Raw genomic sequence first — 26,615 nt, 5'->3', positions numbered from 1 at the left:
GAAATTAGAAAATCATGAGTAAAATAAATTGTACACTTTTGTTGCCTGTATTTCAATTTATGCTTAGTGACTTTTACTATAACAACCTCCTATCATATTATAAATAGCTATTTGTAGCTGCTCAAAATCCTATTTTTTTAAAGAAAGGTAATAAAAAAGAGGTAATTATCATCTATATAATTTCCATATGTGAATTTCGATCTAATCTAACAATTTTATAATTATTAACACACTTTAACATTGCAACAGTGGGAAAAAAATTTCCTCTACAAAATGTTCAATAAGTACATTTGTGAAGATTTGGAGCTGTGGGTTGTAATAATCACTTAGACAAGTTAAAGATGCAACTATTTTTTTCCTTATGTGTATGGTCTTACAACCCTGAGTAGATGGCCAAAATACATTAACTCCAGTACAAAAGTTCCCAAACTGGGGTCAGAAGTTCCTTTTCCCCTTTCCAGGCGATACTCACTGTCTTCCAACTTTTGGTAGGCCCCCAGCTTTTGTATCTCCAGCCAGAATAGTCTGTAGTCACAGTCCACGCTCCTACAGTTGATAGATGCTACTACCGTAGCACATGTAGGAAGCTCCAGCCAGCAGCAGCAGTCCTTAGATATTTCCTCAAATCAAGATGACAGATATCATGACTGTAGCACATGTATCAAGCTCCAGCCATCAACCAATCTCCAATTTCTAGCAACAGATCCTTACCCATCAATGTCACCACACCAACTCTCTCACTAAACATGTGGCTTAAGCCCCCTTCACACATAGCGAGATTGCTAGCGATTTCACTAAAGCGTCACCGATTTTGTGACGCAACAGCAATATCCCTAGCCATATTGCTACATATGACACTTACCTCCGACTGGCCCCCCGCTGGATATCGCTGATCATGTCCTGGTCCATTTCTCGCCGTCAGCTTCCTGCTGGCGCCGACAAGCGACTCATGGACGCGGGAGGAAGTCGTCATCAGAGCTGCCGTCTGACAGGTAAGTAATGACTGCCGAGCACTGTTACGTCGCTGGTGAGATCTGCCTGTTTGGCAGCTAACTAGCGACCATTTAGCGATGCACAAGCGATCCTGACTAGATCGTATCGTTGTGGGGATCGCTGGTGCATCGCTAAATATAACAGTACCTTTATTGTCCTCCCTGTCCTGGGATCAATCCCCTGGAAGGGCAGAAGTGTTCACACTCTCTTTTTTAATTATTTACTGAAGAAAGTTCCAAAATCCAGTCTCCAGCCTGTCAGCAAGGTTGTATATTAGGGATGCCCCCTGAAGAGAGGAATAAAGACACACATGTCCCCACCAGATGAAGGACTGAAATGCTAATGTAGGCCTAATGTATACATGAGATCCAGCTTGCTTGTCTTCCTCTACTTACTGTCACTAAAAATAAATATTTATTTGTGAAGATGAACACTTTCCAGGAGAGGTTTGTGCACCTTAAAGGCCCTGTCACAAACAGCGATCTCGCTAGCGAGATCGCTGTGTGTGATGGGGATCAGCGACCGCCCCCCCTGCCAGTTATCGCTGATCGTGCAGCATCGGCCAGGGCCGTTTTTCGATCGCTGGTCTCTCGCTGGCCAGCACATCGCTGCGTGTGGCAGCGAGAGACCAGCGATCAGCGACGCTGGACGCTGGTTTCTAATGTAAACAATGGGTACACGCTGGTTTCCAAGGTAAACAGCGGGTATCTAGGAGTCGCGCGGCTCTTAGATACCCGATGTTTACCTTGGAAACCAGTGTGTACGCCGGTTTCCAAGGTAAACAGCGGGTATCCAGGAGCTGCGGCTCCTGGATACCTGACGTTTACATTAGAAACCAGCGTCCAGCGTCGCTGGTCCTGATCTCTGGGGCTGTCTATGTGACAGCTCACCAGTGACCAGCCTAATGATGTCCCAGCGATCCCATCATGTCGGATCGTTGGTGGGATCACTGGGACATTGTTATGTGTAACGGGGGCTTAAACTGACAAACAAGAAAATCTTTAATAAATGCAACTATAAGGTCCAGGTACCAGTGCTCCATGCTGAAAAACGTCCTTGGCCAGCTCCTCACATATATCCTTCAGTGTAAACATCTATGTTAGGCATACATTCAAACAAATGATTCTCATGTAATATGTTTTCAGATGACTTTTTTACAGATACGAATATTGTTTGGTCCAAACAATATTATTAAGTAATGATACTATGGTACTCAGGTAAAATCATTATCCAGAAAAGCAACAACTCTGCCTTCTTACTGAGAAAACAATTTGCATTCAAAACACATTTGGAAAATTGCCTTATACTGATTGAAAAAGCTCAGTACTAATGACATGGCTCAAGCTTCCAAGAAACTTTACAGTATGGGGCAATCCTATGAATCAGAGTTTCATGCATATTTTTTGGATTGCTTTTGCTAACTCAACAAATGCATGCTTAGCTAAGCATCTATCTCTATGGTAAGGAATATTTTTCACACCTAATGGGGTATCAAATAAGTAGGACCAGCATAACTTATACACTTTTTTCAGATTCTGCATATAAACACCAGATGTTTCCAATTACAGATAACAAGCTGGGCTTCCTGCTGTGGCAACGAGCGACGCGTGGACGCGGGAGGAAGGATGTCTTCATCGCCGCGTCTGACAGGTACGTAGCGACCCCCGACCCCTGCGATGTCATTGGTGAGATCTGCCTGTTTGGCAGCTCACTAGCGACCACTTAGCGATGCACCAGCGATCCTGTCTGGGTCATATCGTTGTTGGGATCGCTGGTGCATCGCTAAGTGTGACGGTACCCTTACACTTTAGAAGGCTTTGCTTGTGTGATTTTTTTCTCCAGCTTTTGTTGTTTCTATTTGTTCTTCTGGCTGTCAATTACACTTTACTAAACACCTTCGTTATACAGATAAATAAATGTAGCCATTCTTTTCGTTTTTAGCAAATTTTCTTGCCTTCTAAACTAATAAAACTGTATGAATATTTGACAGCTGAAGTAAGAAAAGTATTCTGTACAAACTATGGGAAGCATTTGAGCTTTCTGTATGAGCTTTTATCTCAGCTATCACTTCCTTTTTTTGGATATGATTACTTATGCCAGCAAAATTCCCCAGTTCAGTAGTTCAGTGCAGTTGGAGATAGCTTTATTTATACTCTGTGATATATATCAAAACTCATCCTAAATTCGGAAGTTAACAAACGCTGAATATGTGGGTGTCAACACACATAACTGTCTATGTTTATTCAGCTGCATAGGTTTGCAGAAGGGAATTGTTGTTGTTGGACATGTGGAATGGTTGAAGTAAACTGTGTTTACCTTATTTGAAAAGCTTGAAATGGAAATGGAGATAATATTTATTTTCTTTGAATACTTCAGCTTCAGCTATTCAATATTTCCATAGTAAAAAATATATATGGTTAGGCCTCATTCACATGACCAGTTTTCTCATATTTGACCATGTTGATGTCATCTGAGTTGTACCCGTGAGATAGAATGTAAACATTCTGAACGATGTATCAATAGACATAACATGCTAGACATTTACTCCACACTTTACGCTATTTGTACATGTTATACAAATTTGAAGTGAATAAAATGTACTAACTTGAGACAGGTTTGGCAATTAACAGGTAGAATGTACAAGTGAACAGTCAATGTATTGACAAAACAGAAGGTCTTTTTGGGGTGTTCCCAGTATGCAGTGGATTTTCCAAAGTGTAAGATCTACTGAAAATGGTCTAATGAAGGTAAATTGATGAAACAGCAAAGGGTCATGGAAGCCCAAGGCTCATTAATGCATATGGGATGCAAAGAATTGACCATCTGGCCTGATCATGGTGGCAAGCTACTGTTGCTCAAATTGCTAAAACAAATTTGAGGGGGTTTGCCTATAATTACATTTATCGCATGTTCAGGATGAGAGATGAATGCAAAACTAATCACTGGGAAAACCACTGGTTCTGAAAAGGGAAAAATCCCTGCATAAATGAAGAATCTATGTGCATATCTATGTGCATGCTTGACCCCTCCTCTTTTCACTTAATTTGGACAAAAGGAGATTATGTGAATCTAAAGAAATGAATGGGGAGCTGGTAGAGCATGCTCGCTACATAAAACATAAAAACATAAAAAAAAAGCATAAAACATAAAACTAATAAATAAAAACAGGTAAAATAAAAAATAAATGAATAGATGAATAAAAATGCTACTGTCAATTCAAATCTCTGTTAACCCCTTCCCAACCTGTGACACAGCATATGCGTCATGAAAGTCGGTGCCAATCCGACCCATGACGCATACGCTATGTCATGAGTTTAAAGCCCCCTGCGGGTCGGGTGACCGGGGTCACGGAAAGGCCACCCGACCCGCAGTGACAGGACCCTTTGTGCTTCACCAAAAGAGGGGTGGCTTAGCCCCCCCCCGTGGCTACAATTGCTCTGATTGGCTGATGAAAGTGAAACAGCCAATCAGAGCGATAGTAATAGTTCATCAATGAAATTTGATGAACTATTACAATCCAGCCATGGTCGATGCTGAGATAGCATCAGACATGGCTGGAGACACTAAATTATCCCCCCTGCCGCCGACTGACGGTGCCGATCGGCCGCGCGATCGGCCGCCGCTCTTACAATCTGCCCCTCTCCCCCTTACCTCCGCTCCCCCCACCTTCCGATCCCCCCACGATACTCACTAACTCCCCCTGGCCGTCCCAGTGTCCCGCCGTCCTGGTCCATGGGCACCGCCATCTTGGAAAATGGCGGGCGCATGCGCAGTGCGCCCGCCGGCATTTCCCGGTGGCAGATTAATTTTATTTTATTTTGATCACTGTGATAAACCTCACAGTGATCAAAATAAAAAAAGTAAATCACCGCCCCCTTATCACCCCCCCATTGGGACAAATAGTAAAATATTTGTATTTCTCAATTAGGGTTAGAAATAGGGTTAGGGTTAGAAATAGGGCTAGGGTTAGGGCTAGGGCTAGGGTTAGGGCTAGGGTTAGGGTTATGGTTAGGGCTAGGGCTAGGGCTATGGTTAGGGCTAGGGTTAGGGCTAGGGTTAGGGGTGGGTTGGGGTTGGGATTAGGGTTAGGTTTGTGATTAGGGTTAGAGTTGGGATTAGGGTTAGGGTTGTGGTTAGGGTTATGATTAGGGTTGAGATTAGGGTTAGGGGTGTGTTGGGGTTAGGATTGGAGTTAGAATTGAGGAGTTTCCACTGTTTAGGCATATCAGGGGGTCTCCAAACATGATATGGCGCCACCATTTATTCCAGCCAATTTTGCGTTCAAAAAGTCGAACAGCGCTGCCTCCATTCCGAGCCCCGACGTGTGCCCAAACATTGGTTTACCCCCACATATGGTGTATCAGTGTACTAAAGAAAAATTGCACAACAACTTTGGGGGTCTAAATTCTCCTGTTACTGTTAGGAAAATTAAAAATTGGGGGATAAATAAATAATTTTTGTGGAGAAAAAATTATTTTTTATTTTCACGGCTCTGCGTTATAAACTTCTGTGAAGGACTTTGGGGTTCAACATGCTCACCACACATCTAGATTAGTTCCTTGGGTGGTCTAGTTTCCAAAATGGGGTCACTTCTGGGGGGATTCCACTGTTTAGGTACATCAGGGGCTCTGCAAACATAACATGATGCCTGTAGACCATGCCATCAAGTCGACATTTCAAAATGTCACTACTTCCCTTCCAAGCCCCAACGTGTGCCCAAACAGTGGTCGCGCCCCCACATATGGGGTACCAGTGTACTCAGGAAAAACTGGACAACAACTTTTGGGGTCCAATTTATCCTGTTACCCTTGTGAAAATAAAAAATAGTGGGCTAAAATTCATTTTTTGAGGGAAAAAAATATTTTTTATTTTCACGGTTCTGCATTATACACTTCTGAGAAGCACTTGGGGGTTCAACGTGCTCACCACACATCTAGATTAGTTCCTTGGGTGGTCTAGTTTCCAAAATGGGGTCACTTCTGGGGGGTTTCCACTGTTTAGGTACATCAGGGGCTCTGCAAACATAACATGTTGCCTGTAGACCATTCCATCAAGTCGACATTTCAAAACGTCACTACTTCCCTTCCAAGCCCCAATGTATGCCCAAACAGTGGTCACGCCCCCACATATGGGGTACCAGTGTACTCAGGAAAAACTGGACAACAACTTTTGGGGTCCAATTTATCCTGTTACCCTTGTGAAAATAAAAAATAGTGGGCTAAAATTCATTTTTTGAGGGAAAAAAATATTTTTTATTTTCACGGTTCTGCGTTATACACTTCTGAGAAGCACTTGGGGGTTCAACGTGCTCACCACACATCTAGATTAGTTCCTTGGGTGGTCTAGTTTCCAAAATGAGGTCACTTCTGGGGGGTTTCCACTGTTTAGGTACATCAGGGGCTCTGCAAACATAACATGATGCCTGTAGACCATTCCATCAAGTCGACATTTCAAAACGTCACTACTTCCCTTCCAAGCCCCAATGTATGCCCAAACAGTGGTCGCGCCCCCACATATGGGGTACCAGTGTACTCAGGAAAAACTGGACAACAACTTTTGGGGTCCAATTTATCCTGTTACCCTTGTGAAAATAAAAAATAGTAGGCTAAAATTCATTTTTTGAGGGAAAAAAATATTTTTTATTTTCACGGTTCTGCGTTATACACTTCTGAGAAGCACTTGGGGGTTCAACGTGCTCACCACACATCTAGATTAGTTCCTTGGGTGGTCTAGTTTCCAAAATGGGGTCACTTCTGGGGGGTTTCCACTGTTTAGGTATATCAGGGGCTCTGCAAACATAACATGATGCCTGTAGACCATTCCATCAAGTCGACATTTCAAAACGTCACTACTTCCCTTCCAAGCCCCAATGTATGCCCAAACAGTGGTCGTGCCCCCACATATGGGTTACCAGTGTACTCAGGAAAAACTGGACAACAACTTTTGGGGTCCAATTTATCCTGTTACCCTTGTGAAAATAAAAAATAGTGGGCTAAAATTCATTTTTTGAGGGAAAAAAATATTTTTTATTTTCACTGTTCTGCGTTATACACTTCTGAGAAGCACTTGGGGGGTTCAACGTGCTCACCACACATCTAGATTAGTTCCTTGGGTGGTCTAGTTTCCAAAATGGGGTCACTTCTGGGGGGTTTCCACTGTTTAGGTACATCAGGGGCTCTGCAAACATAACATGATGCCTGTAGACCATTCCATCAAGTCGACATTTCAAAACGTCACTACTTCCCTTCCAAGCCCCAATGTATGCCCAAACAGTGGTCGCGCCCCCACATATGGGTTACCAGTGTACTCAGGAAAAACTGGACAACAACTTTTGGGGTCCAATTTATCCTGTTACCCTTGTGAAAATAAAAAATAGTGGGCTAAAATTCATTTTTTGAGGGAAAAAAATATTTTTTATTTTCACGGTTCTGCGTTATACACTTCTGAGAAGCACTTGGGGGTTCAACGTGCTCACCACACATCTAGATTAGTTCCTTGGGTGGTCTAGTTTCCAAAATGGGGTCACTTCTGGGGGGTTTCCACTGTTTAGGTACATCAGGGGCTCTGCAAACATAACATGATGCCTGTAGACCATTCCATCAAGTCGACATTTCAAAACATCACTACTTCCCTTCCAAGCCCCAATGTATGCCCAAACAGTGGTCGCTCCCCCACATATGGGGTACCAGTGTACTCAGGAAAAATTGGACAACAACTTTTGGGGTCCAATTTATCCTGTTACCCTTGTGAAAATAAAAAATAGTGGGCTAAAATTCATTTTTTGAGGGAAAAAAATATTTTTTATTTTCACGGTTCTGCGTTATACACTTCTGAGAAGCACTTAGGGGTTCAACGTGCTCACCACACATCTAGATTAGTTCCTTGGGTGGTCTAGTTTCCAAAATGGGGTCACTTCTGGGGGGTTTCCACTGTTTAGGTACATCAGGGGCTCTGCAAACATAACATGATGCCTGTAGACCATTCCATCAAGTCGACATTTCAAAACGTCACTACTTCCCTTCCAAGCCCCAATGTATGCCCAAACAGTGGTCACGCCCCCACATATGGGTTACCAGTGTACTCAGGAAAAACTGGACAACAACTTTTGGGGTCCAATTTATCCTGTTACCCTTGTGAAAATAAAAAATAGTGGGCTAAAATTCATTTTATGAGGGAAAAAAATATTTTTTATTTTCACGGTTCTGCGTTATACACTTCTGAGAAGCACTTGGGGGTTCAACGTGCTCACCACACATCTAGATTAGTTCCTTGGGTGGTCTAGTTTCCAAAATGGGGTCACTTCTGGGGGGTTTCCACTGTTTAGGTACATCAGGGGCTCTGCAAACATAACATGATGCCTGTAGACCATTCCATCAAGTCGACATTTTAAAACGTCACTAGTTCCCTTCCAAGCCCCAATGTATGCCCAAACAGTGGTCGCGCCCCCACATATGGGTTACCAGTGTACTCAGGAAAAACTGGACAACAACTTTTGGGGTCCAATTTATCCTGTTACCCTTGTGAAAATAAAAAATAGTGGGCTAAAATTCATTTTTTGAGGGAAAAAAATATTTTTTATTTTCACGGTTCTGCGTTATACACTTCTGTGAAGCACTTGGGGGTTCAACGTGCTCACCACACATCTAGATTAGTTCCTTGGGTGGTCTAGTTTCCAAAATGGGGTCACTTGTGGGGGGTTTCCACTGTTTAGGTACATCAGGGGCTCTGCAAACATAACATGACACCCGCAGACCATTCCATCAAGTCGACATTTCAAAACGTCACTACTTCCCTTCCGAGCCCCAAAGTGTGCCCAAACAGTTGTCCACCCCACATATGGGGTACCAGCGTACTCAGGACAAACTGGACAACAACTTTTGGGGTCCAATTTATCTTATTACCCTTGTGAAAATAAAAAATAGCGGGCTAAGAATAATTTTTTGAGGGAAAAAAATATTTTTTATTTTCACGGTTCTGCGTTATAAACTTCTGTGAAGCACTTGGGGGTTCAGAGTGCTCACCACACATCTAGATAAGCTCCTTAGGGGTTCTAGTTTCCAAAATGGGGTCATTTGTGGGGGGTTTCCACTGTTTAGGTACATCAGGGGCTCTGCAAATGTAACATGACGCCCGCAGACCATTCCATCAAGTCGACATTTCAAAACATCACTACTTCCCTTCCGAGCCCCAACATGTGCCCAAACAGTTGTCCACCCCACATGTGGGGTACCAGCGTACTCAGGACAAACTGGACAACAACTTTTGGGGTCCAATTTATCTTATTACCCTTGTGAAAATAAAAAATAGTGGGCTAAATATCATATATAAGGGAATAAAAAATATTTTTTATTTTCACGGTTCTGCGTTATAATCTTCTGTGAAGCACTTGGGGGTTCAGAGTGCTCACCACACATCTAGATAAGCTCCTTAGGGGGTCTAGTTTCCAAAATGGGGTCACTTGTGGGGGAGCTCCAATGTTTAGGTACACAGGGTCTCTCCAAGCACGACATGGTGTCCGCTAACGATTGGAGCTAATTTTCCATTCAAAAAGTCAAATGGCGCTCCTTCACTTCTGGGCCCTGCCGTTCGCTCAAACAGTGATTTATGACTACATATGAGGTATCAGTGTACTCAGGAGAAATTGCCCAACAAATTTTAGGATCCATTTTATCCTGTTGCCCTTGTGAAAATGAAAAGACTGAGGCTAAAAGAACTTTTTTGTGAAAAAAAAAGTACTTTTTTTTTACGGATCAATTAGTGAAGCACCTGGGGGTTAAAATTGCTCATTATGCTTCTAGATAAGTTCCCTGAAGGGTCTAGTATCCAAAATGGGGTCATTTGTTGGGGAGCTCCAATATTTAGGCACACAGGGGCTATCCAAAACCGACATGGCAACCGCTAAATATTCCAGCATATTTTCCATTCAAAAAGTCAAATGGTGATCCTTCCCTTCTGAGTCCTGCCGTGCGCACAAACAGTGGTTTATGACCACATATGAGGTATCGGTGTACTCAGAAGAAATTGAGCAACAAAGTTTATGATCCATTTTATCCTGTTGCCCATGTGAAAATGAAAAAACTGAGGTTAAAGGAAAATGTTTGTGAAAAAAAGTACTTTTTTTACGGATCAATTTGTGAAGCACCTGGGGGTTCAAATTGCTCATTATGCATCTAGATAAGTTCCTTGGGGGGTCTAGTTTCCAAAATGGGATCACTTGTGGGGGAGCTCCAATGTTTAGGCGCACAGGGGCTCTCCAAACGCGACATGGCAACCGCTAAATATTCCAGCATATTTTCCATTCAAAAAGTCAAATGGCGCTCCTTCCCTTCTGAGCCCTGCCGCGCGCCCAAACAGTGGTTTATAACCACATATGAGGTATTGTTGTACTCAGGAGAAATTGCGAAACAAATTTTATGATCCATTTTATCCTGTTACCCACGTGAAAATGAAAAAATTGATGCTAAAAGAAAATTTTTGTTGGAAAAATTAAAATGTCCATTTTTCCTTCCACGTTGCTTTAGTTCCTGTGAAGCACCTGAAGGGTTAATAATCTTCTAGAATGTAGTTTTGAGTAGCTTGAGGGGTGAAGATTTTAGAATGGTGTCACTTTGGGGTATTTTCTGCCATATAGACCCCTCAAAGTGACTTCAAATGTAAGGTGGTCCCTAAAAAAATGGTTTTGTAAATTTTGTTGTAAAAATGAGAAATCGCTGGTCAACTTTTAACCCTTATAACTTCCTAACAACAAAAAATTTGTTTCCAAAATTGTGTTGATGTAAAGTAGACATGTGAGAAATGTTATTTAGTAACAATTTTGTGTCATATACTTCTCTGGTTTAACAGAATAAAAATTCAAAATTTGAAAACTGCAAAATTTCAGTTTTTTCACAAATAAGCGCAAAAATTATCGACCTAAATTTACCACTAACATTAAGCCCAATAGGTCACAAAAAAACAATCTCAGAATCGCTAGGATGCGTTCCTGAGTTATTACCTCATAAAGGGACACTGGTCAGAATTGCAAAAAATGGCCAGGTCATTAAGGTCAAAATAGCCTGGGTCATGAAGGGGTTAATAGTCCAATATATGAAAAAAAAAGTTTTACAGAATGTGGAATCAATTTTTAAATGTAATTTAGTAGTCCTTTTGGGTCATAAAATTAATCCAAATGGGAAAATAGACACATATTTTTTATATTTTCCCAAAGAAAAAAAGAGATAATGTGACAGTGACGTAAAAATTAAGCCCTGAGATCACATAAAATGCCGCAAACATTTCTCAACTATCTAAATGAGAAAAGATGCTACAGCTTTTTGAACTGCATGCATGATGAAACCCAAAAATGTGCCTAGTCAGGACCAAGGGTAAATGGACAAGTCTCAAACTGGTTGAAATAAGTATCTTGAGCTCATCAAACCTAGAAGGTTTTCAGTATTTATTATTGTCTGCTGCTTTTCACTGTGAAATCTGATATCCTCTTTAATTCTTTTCTGTTGAGTTCTGTGCTTGAGACTGCATTATTTCATAGCCTGTCTACGGACTCATTTTATTTTACCAACCTCTTTTTCTGAGCTTTCTAAGACTGTTCTAGCTATGATCTCACTAGAGCGCTATATAGCGGGCTCACAATATCTCTCCTGGATACACATTTAGTTATACAGCCAAACATCCCACTTGTTTTTCCTGCTGCCAGGCTAATCTTTAATCTTATTTTGAAGCTGTCAGAAATCAGAACTCTTAAATCCTTCTCTTCTTCTATATTATTAATATTTTATTACAAGGTTTAAGGCATGACATATTTTATGCCCACAGGTAAATCAATCTCATTTTGCATGTGAGCATAGATTTAGTTTTGAATATAGATCATTAAAATATAAAACTATTTTTTATCATGTGAAGAAATGAAAGATCCTGAGTAGAAAAGTATCATAATCTTGAATGAGGACAATGTAGTCCATTACTGAGGGAATTCTTAATATCCATTTATGACCTAATAAATCCAGGTAAAATCCTGGATCATCGCACAGTGCATCAATAAAACGGTATAAATTGAAACCTGGTCACCAGCAGTGCTGTACAATATTAGATATGTCAGGGAAATATAGTATTGTCCATGCAAATACTTCATGGGTAATTATGATCTGTCACAACCTGTAAAGTATTGGTCCCCTTTCTGATAAAAATAACAATAATTTACAGTTGAAAATAATGTACTCTTATTCAATAGTATTCTCCTAGAACCTTTAGAGAAACAGGTATTCAGTCAAAAGGGAAAGAAAAATAAGAACAATGTAACAGATAATTGTAAGATGTTTATTATTATTAATATCTAATATATAAAGCTCAATGTGTGTGTGTATGTCCAGGATTGGCATCTGCACCGTTGCAGCTACAGCCACAAAATGTGGCACAGTCACACATTTGGACCCCGAGAGCGTCATAGGCTATGTTGTGAGGTGAAATTTTAACCCTGCGCGTTCCAATTCACCAAACAATTTTGTCCCTATCTGCATAATGGGGAAAAAGTGAAAGGAAAAGTGTTGGAGGCAAATTGACAGCTGCCAGATGTGAACAAGGGGGACTTAAAGAATGAGAGCGATGGCACCAAAGGGTATATACCGCACAGTTGATAAGGTGGGGCCCTGACATGGGATACTCACCACACACGGGGATATGAACACAGACAAAATGCGCCACACACTACCACGTGCTTCAACACATATACCACCCTCAGCACACATTTCACCACACATACACCAACCTCGCCACATAAATGTCGAAACACAAAAGTCGCCACTAAAAACGCGCCACGCTGTCCCAGAGCTGTTTAAAAGATGAAAAATGAGCTGTGATTGGTTGCTATCAGCAACAGTTTTCTTTGTAGACAGTTGTGGTAACTGAGGCCTATTATTCTTATCATTTCTATGGTGTTATCATCCTTCTGTAAAGCTGGAAATAACACAATTTATTACCGTGCCAACACAGACCACCCTCTGACACAGACTGCAGCCCAGTATCACACAGGATAGGATTAGATACACAGCTCAGCAGTCAGTATCACACAGAAGAGGATTAGATACACAGCTCAGCAGTCAGTATCACACAGGATAGGATTAGATACACTGCTCAGCAGTCAGTATCATACAGGATAGGAATAGATACACAGCTCAGCACACAGTATCACACAGGAGAGGATTAGACACATGGCTCAGCAGGCAGTATCACACAGGATAGGATTAGATACATGGCTCAGCAGTCAGTATCACACAGGATAGGAATAGATACACGGCTCAGAAGACAGTATCACACAGGATAGGATTAGATACACGGCTCAGCAGTCAGTATCACACAGGATAGGATTAAATGCATGGTTTTAATGTGCAATATAATCATTATAATTTGTTATAACTATCCACAGTTGATTGCTATGCCCAGGCAACGCCGGACTCTTCAGCTAGTAATAATATAATAATGATAATTATAATAACTATACTTGAGTGGATCTTGAGAAAATTAAATTTACTGTCTTCGTTGAATTCTAACCAAAAATTTTATTTGTGGTAAATACATTTGCCCGAATATTAAAACTGGAAAGTGTATAAATGCTCCAAAAATATTCTTGAGAGAGAGGGTAAAAAGGGAGAGAGAGAACCTGACCAAAATAGCTTATACATTACAGGCCAGCGAGAACTCTGCTGACCTGACCATAAGGCTAAGTGCACACGTACCGGAACTCTCGCGGAAATTACCGCGAGAATTCCGGAATTCCAGTCCGCGGGAAAATCGCATTTTAAATTCCCGCGATTTTCCCGCGGAAAAACTAGCATTTTGCAAGCGTAATTAGCTTGCAAAATGCTAGCGTTTTCCAAGCGATCTGGAGCATCGCTTGGAGAACTGATTGACAGGTTAGTCACACTCGTCAAACATAGTGTTTGACAAGTGTGACCAACTTTTTACTACTGAGGCCGCCTATGCGGCATCAGTAGTAAAAGATAGAATGTAAAAAAAAAATAAAAAATGGGGTTATTCTCACCCTCCAACGTCCCGCACAGCCGTTCCCAGTAATCCTTTGCGAAAATGCCCGCGATGACGTCAGTTCTTGCGGGATCGCGACGTCTCGCGGTAATTCGCGGTGACGTCGCGCGAATGACCGCGAGACTTCGCGATCCCGCGAGAACGGACGTCATCGCGAGCATTTTCGCAAAGGATTACTGGGACCGGAGCGTGGAGAGAAGCGAGAAGGCTGCGCAGGACGTCGGAGGGTGAGAATAACAATATTTTTTATTTTTAATTCTATTTTTTACAGGGACAGTCTCCTCTCCTCCGGACCGTGGGTACCATCCGCAATTGTTCTACTTACTTTCCGCATGGTGGGCACAGCCACATGCGGGAAGTAAGCGGAACAATGCATTCCTATGGGTGCGGGATCGCCGCGATTCCGCAAATTAATGAGCATGCTGCGGTTTTTACCGCGAAGCGATTCTGCCGTGGTAAAAACCGCAGCATTAGCACAGCATTGCGGAATCCCATAGGAATGCATGGGATGCTTATTTTTCGCATTTTCGCGGCAAAATCGCGCGGTTAAAACCGCCGCGGAAACGCGAAAAAAACGCCACGTGTGAACTCAGCCTAAGAGCTACACTTTACAGGTGAGAAAGTGAACCCCACAACCATAATGCTTTCAAACTAAAGAAGAGAAAAAGATAGAGAACCTCTCAACCATAAAAGCTTTCACACTAAAGAAGAGATAAAGAGAGAATTCCCTGCTGACTATAAGGGCCCCGTCACACGTAGCGATCTCGCTAGCGAGATCGCTGCTGAGTCACAATTTTTGTGATGCAACAGCGATCTCACCAGCGAGATCGCTGTGTGTGACAGCGATCAGCGACCGGCCCCCCTGCCGGTATCGCTGATCACTGTATCGCTGTAAGAAAGCCCTGGAAATTTTTTATGTCGCTGGTCTCCCGCTGGCCAGCACGCATCGCTGTGTGTGACAGGCGGGAGACCAGTGATCAGCTGGTAACTAAGGTAAACGCAGGGTTTCTAAGCACGGCGCTGAGCTTAGAAACCCGATGTGTACCTTAGTTACCAGCGCGCTGTTGCAGGGAGCGGGTAACTAAGGTACACATCGGGTTTCTAAGTGTTGCACGTCCCTTAGAAAACCGATGTGTACCTTAGTTACCAGCTCCTGCATCAGCGCGCTGGTATCTCAGTACACAGCGATGCCGCGCGCTGGGCGTCGCTGGTGCTGATCGCTGGTGAAGCTGTCTGTCTGACAGCTCACCAGCGATCATGTAGCGACTCGCCAGCGATCCTCACAAGTTGATATCATTGTCGGGATCGCTGGTGAGTCGCTATGTGTGATGGGGCCCTTAGAGCTTAAGCCCCTTTCACAAGTTTTGTGACGCAACAGCGATCTCACAAGCGAGATCGCTGTGTGTGACACTTATCAGCGACTGGCCCCCCTGCCGGGTATCGCTGATCGTCCTGGAATGGCCAGGACATTTTTTTTATCGCTTGTCTCCTGCTGGCCAGCACTCCTGGCTGTGTGTGGCAGGCGGGAGACCAGCATTCAGCGCGCAGCGCTTATAAACCCGATGTGTACCTTAGTTACCAGCGCGCTGGTGCAGGGAGCTGCTAACCAAGGTACACATCGGGTTTCTAAGTGCCGCACGCCACTTAGAAACCCGATGTGTACCTTGGTTTCCAGCTCCCTGCACCAGCGTGCTGGTAACTAAGGTACACAGTGGGTAACTAAGTGACCTGTTTGGCAGCTCACCAGCGATCATGTAGCAACACGCCAGCGATCCTGACAAGGTCATATCCTTGTCGGGATCGCTGGTGCGTCACTATGTGTGATGGGGCCCTTACACTCTACAGAAGAGAAAGACATACCAAGTGAATCTAGTGATGGAAAATGAAAATGCCGTATAAACTGAGCTCCACTGGCAACTGATAATCTGTGATGACCCAGATACTGAACACCATTGTACAAGGTGTAAAGGGCCTTTCACACATAGCGAGGTCACTAGCGATATCGCTAAATTGTCACTGATTTTGTGACGCAGCAGCGATATCGCTAGCGATCTCATTTTGTGTGACACGTACCTGCGACCGGCCCCCCGCTGGATATCGCTGATCACGCTTGAATGGCCTAGACCATTTTCTGATCGTTGGCATCCCACTGGCCTGCGTGCTTCGCTGTGTTCGGCGCTGACGAGCGATGTCATTGGAGACGCAGGATGCATGGTTGCAGGTGAAAGTCGGCATCATCGCTGTGGTGTGACAGGTAAAAGCGACAGCGGACGGATCGCTGTATCACTGCTGCGTCGCTGGTGAGATCTACCTGTTTGGCAGCTCACTAGCGTCAATTTATTGATGCACCAGCGATCCTGACCAGGTCGTATCGTTGTCGGGATCGCTGGTGCATCGTTAATTGTAATGGGTCCTTAAGATGCAGGGCCTTATGGGGAATCCAGCATGGTCAAGCAAAAAGACACTGGCCTCTTTGATGCTTCAGTGGTGTGGGAAATGATGCAGGGTATTTTTTTCTGCCAACAACGAAAAAAATCTCAAAATATTCAAATTCACATGAAACCACAAATTACAGATATTTCAACTCTAACTCAATTTATCAAGGATCGATCTGCTCATCTCTAATTATAATGTATACTGTTACAAGAAGTTCTATAATGTTTTGCATATAGATTTGATTCACACTAAATTTGAAATGTATTAAAAAATGATTTTTATTATGTGGAGTTTTCAACTTTTGGAAAAGTGGTCCATAAACTTTTGTCGATATCTATGAAAGAAAAACTTGTACCCTCCGAGCTGAGATCTGTGATTGGCCACAGAGCTGATGCTTATAATAATCATAGTCATAACTGTTAGAGCTGGTGGAACGCACCAAATAATAAAATAATACTAAGGTGCGTTCGCAGCCCGGCAGGGCTGCCACTAGGAATTTCGGGGCCCCATACTGGCAAAATTTTCGGGGCCCCCTTGAGTCTCCGCCCAGGATCCACCCAGTCCTGCTCTCTCTTGGAAAAACTCCATTTCTCACTTATCACACATTAACAGTTCCCATCAACAGATCACACATATAGCCGGCAGCTTTTGCTTTGGACAAAGGATTGTTTTTAAGCCGCCACCATAACAGGGTAGACACTTTTGACCGGGCTCTACTCTAACCTATTAAATATTTGTTAAAATATGCAATACACTTTAGGTATATTTTTATTTTTCAGTTTTTAAAATGACCAATAATATCACATACAAGGAACAAATACCGCTACACCATGTCCAGACCACATATTACCACCACATAGTGACCTATAATACTGCATACAAGGAACAAATACCGCCACGCCATGATCATACCACATATTTCCACCACAAAGTGACCAAATAATAGCACATACAAGGGACAAATACCACCGTACCATGCCCAGACCACATATTACCACCACATGGTGACTGAATACTACAATACTGATCATTAATAAAAAAACATAATACTATCACCATAAGTGGCAATATACACAGGAGATCTGTATTTAGTATGCAGTGTCTGTGTACAGGTAATATATTGATCAATGACATTATACACAGGAGCTCTATATATAATGTACAGGTAACACAGTGATCACTGGAGACATTATACACAGGACCTCTGTATATAGTATACAATGTATAGTGTCAGTGTATAGGTAACACACTAACTCACCAGTGATGTCTCTAGGTGAAGTCCTTCATCCTTTCTTTTCATCTTTCCTCCAGCACAGATCGCCATCACGTTTTCCAGCCAGGGCTCGTCTCTGCAGGAAATAACACAGTTATCTAGAGCTCTGCTTGCAGGACACATTACTTATTTTTTCCCAACTTCTACATTACACCACATGAAGAAAAAAAGGCGACATAGTGTCGCTCTGCACAGTAACAGGACCAACACCCCATTTAAAAAAGTATACTCAAAAAATTAAATACATCACTGCAGTAATAATATCCCTTAATTAGCCCCTATGGTACTAATATCCCCCATCCTGACCCCCGTGTGTCTCATTCCTGGCTTTAGCCATATGTTCTCCCATCCCACCCTCATGAGTATCCATTTTCCCCATATGATCTCCATCATATCCATCCTGCCCCATGATCCTGTGTGATCTATCTCCAACCCTGCCCCATCTGTCTCCAATCCAGCCCCGTATCTCCATTTTGACCAGTGTCTCCAATCATGCCCCTTGTCTCGCATTCTGCCCCCAGCATCTAGCATTCTGCCCCAGCACCCAGCATTCTGCCCCAGCACACAGCATTCTGCCCCAGCACCCAGCATTCTGCCCCATGTCCAGCATCACTACCCCATGTCCAGCATCACTGCCCCATGTCCAGCATCACTGCCCCATGTCCAGCATTCTGCCCCAGTCTCCAGCATTCTGCCCCAGTCTCCAGCATTTTGCCCCAGTCTCCAGCATTCTGCCCCATGTCCAGCATGCTGCCCCATGTCCAGCATTTTAACCCATGTCCAGCATCACTGCCCCAGTCTCCAGCACTCTGCCCCAGTCTCCAGCACTCTTCCCCTGTATCCAGCACTCTGCCCCAGTCTCCAGCATTGTGCCCCAGTCTCCAGCATTCTGCCCCATGTCCAGCATTCTGCCCCAGTCTCCAGCACTCTGCCCCAGTCTCCAGCACTCTGCCCCATGTCCAGCATTCTGCCCCAGTGTCCAGCATTCTGCCCCTGTGTCCAGCATTCTGCCCCATGTCCAGCATTCTGCCCCAGTCTCCAGCATTCTGCCCCAGTCTCCAGCATACTACTCCAGTCTCCAGCATACTGCCCCAGTCTCTAACATACTGCCCCAGTCCAGCATTCTGCCTCAGTCTCCAGCATTCTGCCCCAGCACCCAGCATTCTGCCCCAGTCTCCAGCATTGTGCCCCAGTCCAGCATTCTGCCCCATGTCCAGCATTCTGCCCCAGTCTCCAGCACTCTGCCCCAGTCTCCAACACTCTGCCCCTGTATCCAGCACTCTGCCCCATGTCCAGCATTCTGCCCCAGTCTCCAGCATTCTGCCCCATATCCAGCATTCTGCCCCAGTCTCCAGCATTCTGCCCCAGTCTCCAGCATACTGCCCCTGTCTCCAGCATACTGCCCCAGCACCCAGCATTCTGCCCCAGTCTCCAGCTGTTAACTATTGACGTGCCGGCCGGTGGGCCTGCATTATCAATAGCATTTCTGCTGCCGCAGAGCCGAGGGCCCGGTAACGGTTTACTTGCCGGTAGGGGCCCGATGAGAGCAGAGGAGACCGGGCTCGATGCAGGCTCCCTCTGTCCCCCGGGCCCCATATGCCAGTCAGGGTAGTAATGCCCTGATGGTGGCCCTGCAGCCCGGGGTCCACCGTGCATGGGTGGTAAACTGCTGCTTAGTAATGGCGGTAGTATAAAGTGGTATACAAAAGGTCACACTTGGGTTAACGTCACCTAGGGTGAACAGAAGCGAACACTGTTATGACACAGAGCTGCACTACCGCTGAACATAAATGCTGGAGCCTGTTAAACTCACAGCACTCGGCAAGAGAGCGCTCAGTATGTGGTCACAGAACTCATCCCCAAGGACACGACGTCTCAGTCCCTCAAGACCTACTGAGTGTGCGGCGTAGCACCTGCGAACGCCTCTAATGAACACTGACCACAGAGGAGTGCAGACTATGTGCACCGTGGCGTACAGACAAAGCCACTGGTGGATGTTGATGCCAGTCTCTGACTCTACCTCTACCTAGATCTCAGCCTGGGCACTAGCAGGCTAGGTTTCACAACACTTGCATACCAAGGATACAGGTTTCCAATTTCTCATTCACCAGAGACATTCATACATGCATACAACACTCACTCCACATGGTCTTAATCTTTCTCTATATTAGCGCATGGCTGAGCGGCCATGCAAATCTTTTATAGCAGCGTCCTTCCAGGACCTTCCTGATGGTCCAATCCGAGCTGGAGATGGACCTGAGCACGTGACCTCCAATCTCCAATGAGAGATCATCCCATGGGCATGCTCAGTTGACCAAAAGGAGGACTGTTATGAATAAGTCACCGAGGAGGAAAAACAAAAACAAGCTAAGCCCCAGAAAACCAGAGAGGTTGGTAACTAAGCGGATTGCAGACCCCTGATCCTATCCACACAACTAGCAGTAGCCGTGGAGCGTACCTACGATGATCCTAGACGCCTCGTCACAACCGGAGAACTAAATAAGCCTAAAGCAAGAAAAGGGGAAATCTAAACTGCCCCAGAGCAGACCCCAAAGCAATAGACAGCCCCCAAACATGTATTGTCGGTGAGACAAGATGAAAACACAAACACAGATAGAAAAATAGGCTGAGCAAACGATGGGGCCCACACTAACTAGAAAGGACAAGAAAGGAAAGATGCTGTCTGCAATCATGCACAAAACCCTGCCAAAAAATGTCCAACACTTTCTGATAACAAAAACCCTGAAGTCGCTAGACTTCAATTCCCTATATCAGCACTCTGGTATATTCTGAAGACAGAGCAAAAAGAGTCCAATCTGATCAGGGACAAAAAGCAAACTGGCATAAACAGAGACATAAGAATGGAAATTCAGCACAGCCCCAGCAGGGGCTGGCTGACCACAAAAATTGAGTAAACCAGACCAAATCTCATGTGAAAAAATGGCAGAGGACACTTAGCTTGAGAAGGCAGGAACAGAACTGGAAACCAGAACCTCAGGGCAGGAAAAAATCACCAGCACAAAATTAGGGAGTCGGCTGTCTTAAATCCAGTCAGAGACTGCTGATGTCCAATCACAGTCCTCCTCAGGTGGCAGGTCTCTGCAATTTAGATCAGCTTCATTACCTGCTGTCACCACCAGAGGGAGCCCGGATGGAGAACTCACGACTCCTTTGTCAACACAGCCAGCTCCACCACCCTCACCAGACGCCAGAGGTAAACCAGAAAATGAGTTCACAACACAGGACTTAGTCCCTGGAGTAACTCGCTGCTGACAAGAAAATGAGTTCACAACAGTACCCCCCCTTGAGGAGGGATCACCGAACCCTCATCCACGCCACCAGGCCGATCAGGATGGGCACGGTGAAAAGCACAAACCAATCTATCGGCATGAATGTCAGAGGCAGAGACCCAAGAATTGTCCTCCTGGCCATAACTCTACCACTTGACCAAATACTTGAGTCTCCGTCTAGCCAGACGAGAATCCAGTGTTTTCTCTACCTCATATTCCACATTACCTTCAACTAACACAGGGTCAGGAGGTGCCGCCATAGGAACCACTGGCTCAACAAACCTCTTCAACAGAGACTTATGAAACACGTTATGGATCTTAAACGTAACTGGAAGAGCCAATTGAAAAGAAACCGGGTTAAGAATCTCCAAAATCCTATAAGGCCCAATAAATCTTGGTTTGAACTTTGGAGACGCAACCTTCATAGAGAGATATTTTGACGACAACCAAACAATATCACCCACTTTAAACCGGGGACCAATGGTCCTATGCCGGTTGGAAAACCGCTGGGCCTTTTCTTGAGAGAGGGACAACTTATCCACCACTTGGTCCCAATTCTGCTGCATTCTCTACCACAGTGTCAATACCTGGGCAGGCTGAAAACTCCACCTGCCCTGAAGAAAATCGAGAATGAAACCCAAAGTTACAGAAAAAGAGCGACGTCAATGTGGCAGAACTAGCTCTATTATTCAGGGCGAATTCGGCCAAGGGCAAAAATGAGACCCAATCATCCTGATCAGCAGATATAAAACATCTCAAATAGGACTCCAAAGTCTGGTTTGTTCTCTTAGTATGCCCATTGGTCTGTGGGTGAAACGCAGAGGAGAAGAATAACTGAATTCCCAGCTTGGAACAAAAGGCTTTCCAAAATATGGAGACAAACTGGACTCCTCTGTCCGACACAATGTTCTCAGGAATCCCATGCAACCAAACCACCTGTTGTAAAAACAAGGGCACCAACTCTGAGGAAGATGGCAGCTTTGGGAGTGGTACAAGATGGACCATCTTAGAAAATCTATCACAAATCACTCAGATAACAGTCATTCTCTGAGAGACAGGAAGATCAGAAATAAAATCCATTGAGATATGGGTCCATGGCCTCTTGGGCACCGGCAAGGGCATCAACAACCCACTAGAACGAGAACAGGGTTTTGACCAGGAACAAGTCCCACAAGACTGCACAAAATTCCTGACATCATGAGATAAGGCGGGCCACCAAAAAGACCGACTCACCAAATCTCTGGTACCAAAAATACCTGGATGACCAGCCAACACGGAGCAATGAACTTCAGCCATCACTCTCTTCCTCCACTGGTCAGGAACATACAATTTTCCCATAGGACAACGCTCAGGTTTGTCCTGAAATTCTTCCAGGGCACGTCTCAAATCGGGTGAGATGGCAGAAAGAACTACCCCCTCACCTAGAATGGTAGTAGGCTTGGTCACAATAGGAGAATCAGCAAAGAAACTCCTAGAAAGGGCGTCTGCTTTAACATTCTTAGTGCCCGGAAGAAAGGAGACCACAAAATCAAAACGTGTGAAAAACAAGGCCCACCTAGCCTGTCTAGTATTCAAGCGTTTGGCCGACTCCAGGTAAATCAAATTCTTGTGGTCAGTGAGGACCACAACTTGATGTATAGCTCACTCCAACCAATGTCTCCACTCCTCGAATGCCAACTTCATGACCAACAATTCTCGATTCCCCACATCATAGTTGCGTTCAGATGGGGAGAAATTTCGGGAAAAGAAGGCACAGGGATTCATTTTGGAAGTCACTGGATCTTTTTGGGAAAAAACAGCTCCTGCACCAATCTCCGAAGCATGTACCTCTACCTGAAATGGAAGTGAGACATCAGGTTGCCGTAAAACTGGAGCAGAAGTGAACCTCCGCTTCAGCTCCTGAAATGCCAAAACAGCCTCTGGAGACCAATTCAGCACATCAGCGCCCTTCTTGCTCAGATCAGTAAGTGGTTTGGCAATACCAGAAAAATTAGCTATAAATTTACGATAAAAATTAGCAAAACCCAAAAACTTCTGGAGAGCCTTCAAAGAAGTGGGCTGAACCCAATCATAAATGGCCTGTACCTTGGCCGGGTCCATTTCATTAGTTGACGGAGACAAAATAAATCCCAAAAATGAAATCCTCTGTACACCAAAAAGGCATTTCGATCTCTTAACATACAGGGAGTTCTCCCTCAAAATCCGGAACACAGTCCGAACATAAATCAGAAATCAGGGGTAACGGATACTGATATTTAACCATAATCTTGTTAAGGGAACGATAGTCAATACAAGGCCTTAATGAACCATCTTTCTTAGCCACGAAAAAAAAAACAGCACCTAAGGGTGAAGAAGATGATCTAATATGACCCTTCTCCAATGACTCCTTAATATAAGATCGCATAGCCTCGTGTTCAGGTACAGATAAGTTGAAAAGCCGACTCTTGGGAAATTTACACCAAGGCCTCAACTCAATTGCACAGTCATAACTCCTATGAGGAGGCAGGGACGCAGACTTACTCTCACTAAATACATCTTAAAAATCAGCCAAATAGACAAGAACATCATGAGACTGGGGAGAGGTGGAGAAAACAGGAGTGTCACCAAGAACACACTGACAGCCCCAACTCACCACAGACACAGATTTCCAATCCAAAACTGGATTATGGATTTGCAACCAGGGGAAAACCAGAACAATAGTATCATGCAAATTATGCAGTACCAAAAATCTACATTTTTCTTGGTGGTCTGGGGCGACTCGCATTATCACCTGGGTCCAAAACTGAGGTTTATTCTCCGCCAAAGGAGTAGCATCAATACCTCTCAAAGGAATAGGCATCCACAGAGGTATCATGGGAAAACCACAACATTTAGCAAAATCCAAATCCATTAGATTCAAGGCAGCTCCTGAATCCACAAAAGCCTTGGCGGAAAATGTGGATAAGGAGCAGATCAGAGTAATTGCCAAAAGAAACTTAGGTTGTACACCACCCACAGCAAATGTCTGTGCAAAACGTTTCTCTCGTTTAGGGCAGACAGAAATAATATGAGAGGCATTTCCACAGAAAAAACACAGCTTATTGCGCCTTCTATACTCCTGACGTTGCACACTAGACAAAACTCTATCACATTGCATAGGTTCAGACATTTGTTGAAAAGGTGGCAACACCTCTCGTGTAGTTTTACGTTCACGTAAACGCCGATCAACTTGAATGGCTAATAACATAGAATCGTCAAGACCAGAGGGAACAGGAAATCCCACCATAATATATTTTACGGTTTCTGATAAACCCTTGCGAAAGAGAGCTGCCAAGACACCATCATTCCATGTAGTAAGGACCGCCCACTTTCAGAATTTTTGACAGTATAACTCTGCAGGATCCTGACCCTGGTTCAATGCCAATAGGGCTTTCTCAGCTTGATCAATAGCATTAAGCTCATCATACAACAACCCCAAGGCTTGAAAAAATGCATCCACATTAGTCAGAATAGGATTTTTTTCAGGTGTCAAAGAAAACGCCCAATCCTGGGGATCGCCGCGCAGCAAGGAGATGACAATTTTAACCTGCTGCGCAGAGCTCCCCGATGAGTTAGGCTTCAAGGCAAGAAATAATTTACAATTATTCTTAAAATTCAAAAATTTAGACCGATCTCCAGAAAACACATCAGGAGTAGGGATTTTTGGTTCAACAGCATGTGATTGAGCAAGATAGGCGGAAATTCCCCTCACTTCAGCAGCGAGCTTCTCCACACGATCAGACAATTGCTTAATCTCCATTAAGTAAAAAATCCTCCTACGGCCCCAGAGAAAAAGAGGAAAAAATACATATAAAAAAAAAATTTCTGACACTTTTTTTTTTTTTTACAATTTTTTTCCTGCTTTTGAGTACCCTAGAATCTGCGGTATGGCTGGTGATTCTGTTATGATTGAGTCACCGAGGAGGAAAAACAAAAACAAGCTAAGCCCCAGAAAACCAGAGAGGTTGGTAACTAAGCGGATTGCAGACCCCTGATCCTATCCACACAACTAGCAGTAGCCGTGGAGTGTACCTACGATGATCCTAGACGCCTCGTCACAGCCGGAGAACTAAATAAGCCTAAAGCAAGAAAAGGGGAAATCTAAACTGCCCCAGAGCAGACCCCAAAGCAATAGACAGCCCCCAAACATGTATTGTCGGTGAGACAAGATGAAAACACAAACACAGATAGAAAAATAGGCTGAGCAAATGATGGGGCCCACACTACCTAGAAAGGACAAGAAAGGAAAGATGCTGTCTGCAATCACGCACAAAACCCTGCCAAAAAATGTCCAACACTTTCTGATAACAAAAACCCTGAAGTCACTAGACTTCAATTCCCTATATCAGCACTCTGGTATATTCTGAAGACAGAGCAAAAAGAGTCCAATCTGATCAGGGACAAAAAGCAAACTGGCATAAACAGAGACATAAGAATGGAAATTCAGCACAGCCCCAGCAGGGGCTGGCTGACCACAAAAACTGAGTAAACCAGACCAAATCTCATGTGAAAAAATGGCAGAGCACACTTAGCTTGAGAAGGCAGGAACAGAACTGGAAACCAGAACCTCAGGGCAGGAAAAAACCACCTGCACAAAATTAGGGAGTCGGCTGTCTTAAATCCAGTCAGAGACTGCTGATGTCCAATCACAGTCCTCCTCCTCAGGTGGCAGGTCTCTGCCATTTAGATCAGCTTCATTACCTGCTGTCACCACCAGAGGGAGCCCGGATGGAGAACTCACGACTCCTCTGTCAACACAGCCAGCTCCACCACCCTCACCAGACGCCAGAGGTAAACCAGAAAATGAGTTCACAACAGAGGACTTAGTCCCTGGAGTAGCTCACTGCTGACAAGCCTGCGTTGCTATAGCTTGACCAGAGGTGGCAGCAGCAACCAAACCCACAGAGCTGGTCTGAGCAGAGCGCCGGGATCGACGAGTCTGCTGAGCAGCGTCCTCTGCAGCCGGAGAGGAATGGGAGACTGCCGAATGCAAGGCTCGGGATTCCTGCTGTGCAGCGACAGGAACCTGAAGCCTAATATTTCCCCACTCCTAGGGTCCCCTCCCCTATGAGCCTCGCTACGCTCAAATGCCACAACGAGAAGCGGAGTGCGAATGTTCAATACTGGCTCCCAGGTCTGAGCTTCTGGACCATGACCCTTCCAGTCCACCAAATAAAACTTTTTTCCACATACCACCATGCATCCCAAGATGGCATTAACCTCAAACTCGTCTGATGACAGGTCTGATGTTCCAGCAGATAACTCAGAGAACTGGGACATGTGGGCCGGCTTAAGAAAGGATACGTGAAAGGTGTCAAAGATAGCCAAGTGTGGTGAAGGGCCAGCCGATAGACCACAGAGTTTATCTGCTCGAGGACCTTATAGGGACCAATGTAGCGAGGAGCGAACTTAGTGGACACGATTCGCAGCCTGATGCTACAGGCGGAGAGCCACACTAAGTCGCCAGGGGAGAAGGTTGGAGCAGGATGCCGGTGTGCGTCCACGGAGACCCTCATTCTCTCCTCAGAGGCCCGAATAGCATCCTGGGTGTGGTCCCAAATATCATGTGC

The 26,615-nt window shown here is 44.4% G+C and overlaps 1 long non-coding RNA gene across 1 annotated transcript in view; it reads left to right on the top strand.

Annotated features, from left to right (window-relative positions):
- The first annotated feature begins 2,370 nt into the window (after positions 1-2,370).
- Positions 2,371-26,615, top strand: part of LOC141084641 (uncharacterized) — a 109,182-nt gene continuing 84,937 nt past the window's right edge. Inside the window, exons 1-2 of the long non-coding RNA XR_012231067.1 lie at positions 2,371-2,453; positions 2,562-2,643. This is a non-coding gene — a long non-coding RNA (uncharacterized lncRNA). The remainder of the gene's footprint in view (positions 2,454-2,561; positions 2,644-26,615) is intronic.

The sequence above is a fragment of the Dendrobates tinctorius genome, unplaced genomic scaffold (genome assembly GCF_039654945.1).
Source record: "Dendrobates tinctorius isolate UK_male_01 unplaced genomic scaffold, ASM3965494v1 ptg000026l, whole genome shotgun sequence".
Classification (NCBI taxonomy): Eukaryota; Metazoa; Chordata; class Amphibia; order Anura; family Dendrobatidae; genus Dendrobates; species Dendrobates tinctorius.
Note: the sequence above shows the minus strand (reverse complement) of the source record. Positions and strands in the feature narration are given on the sequence as shown.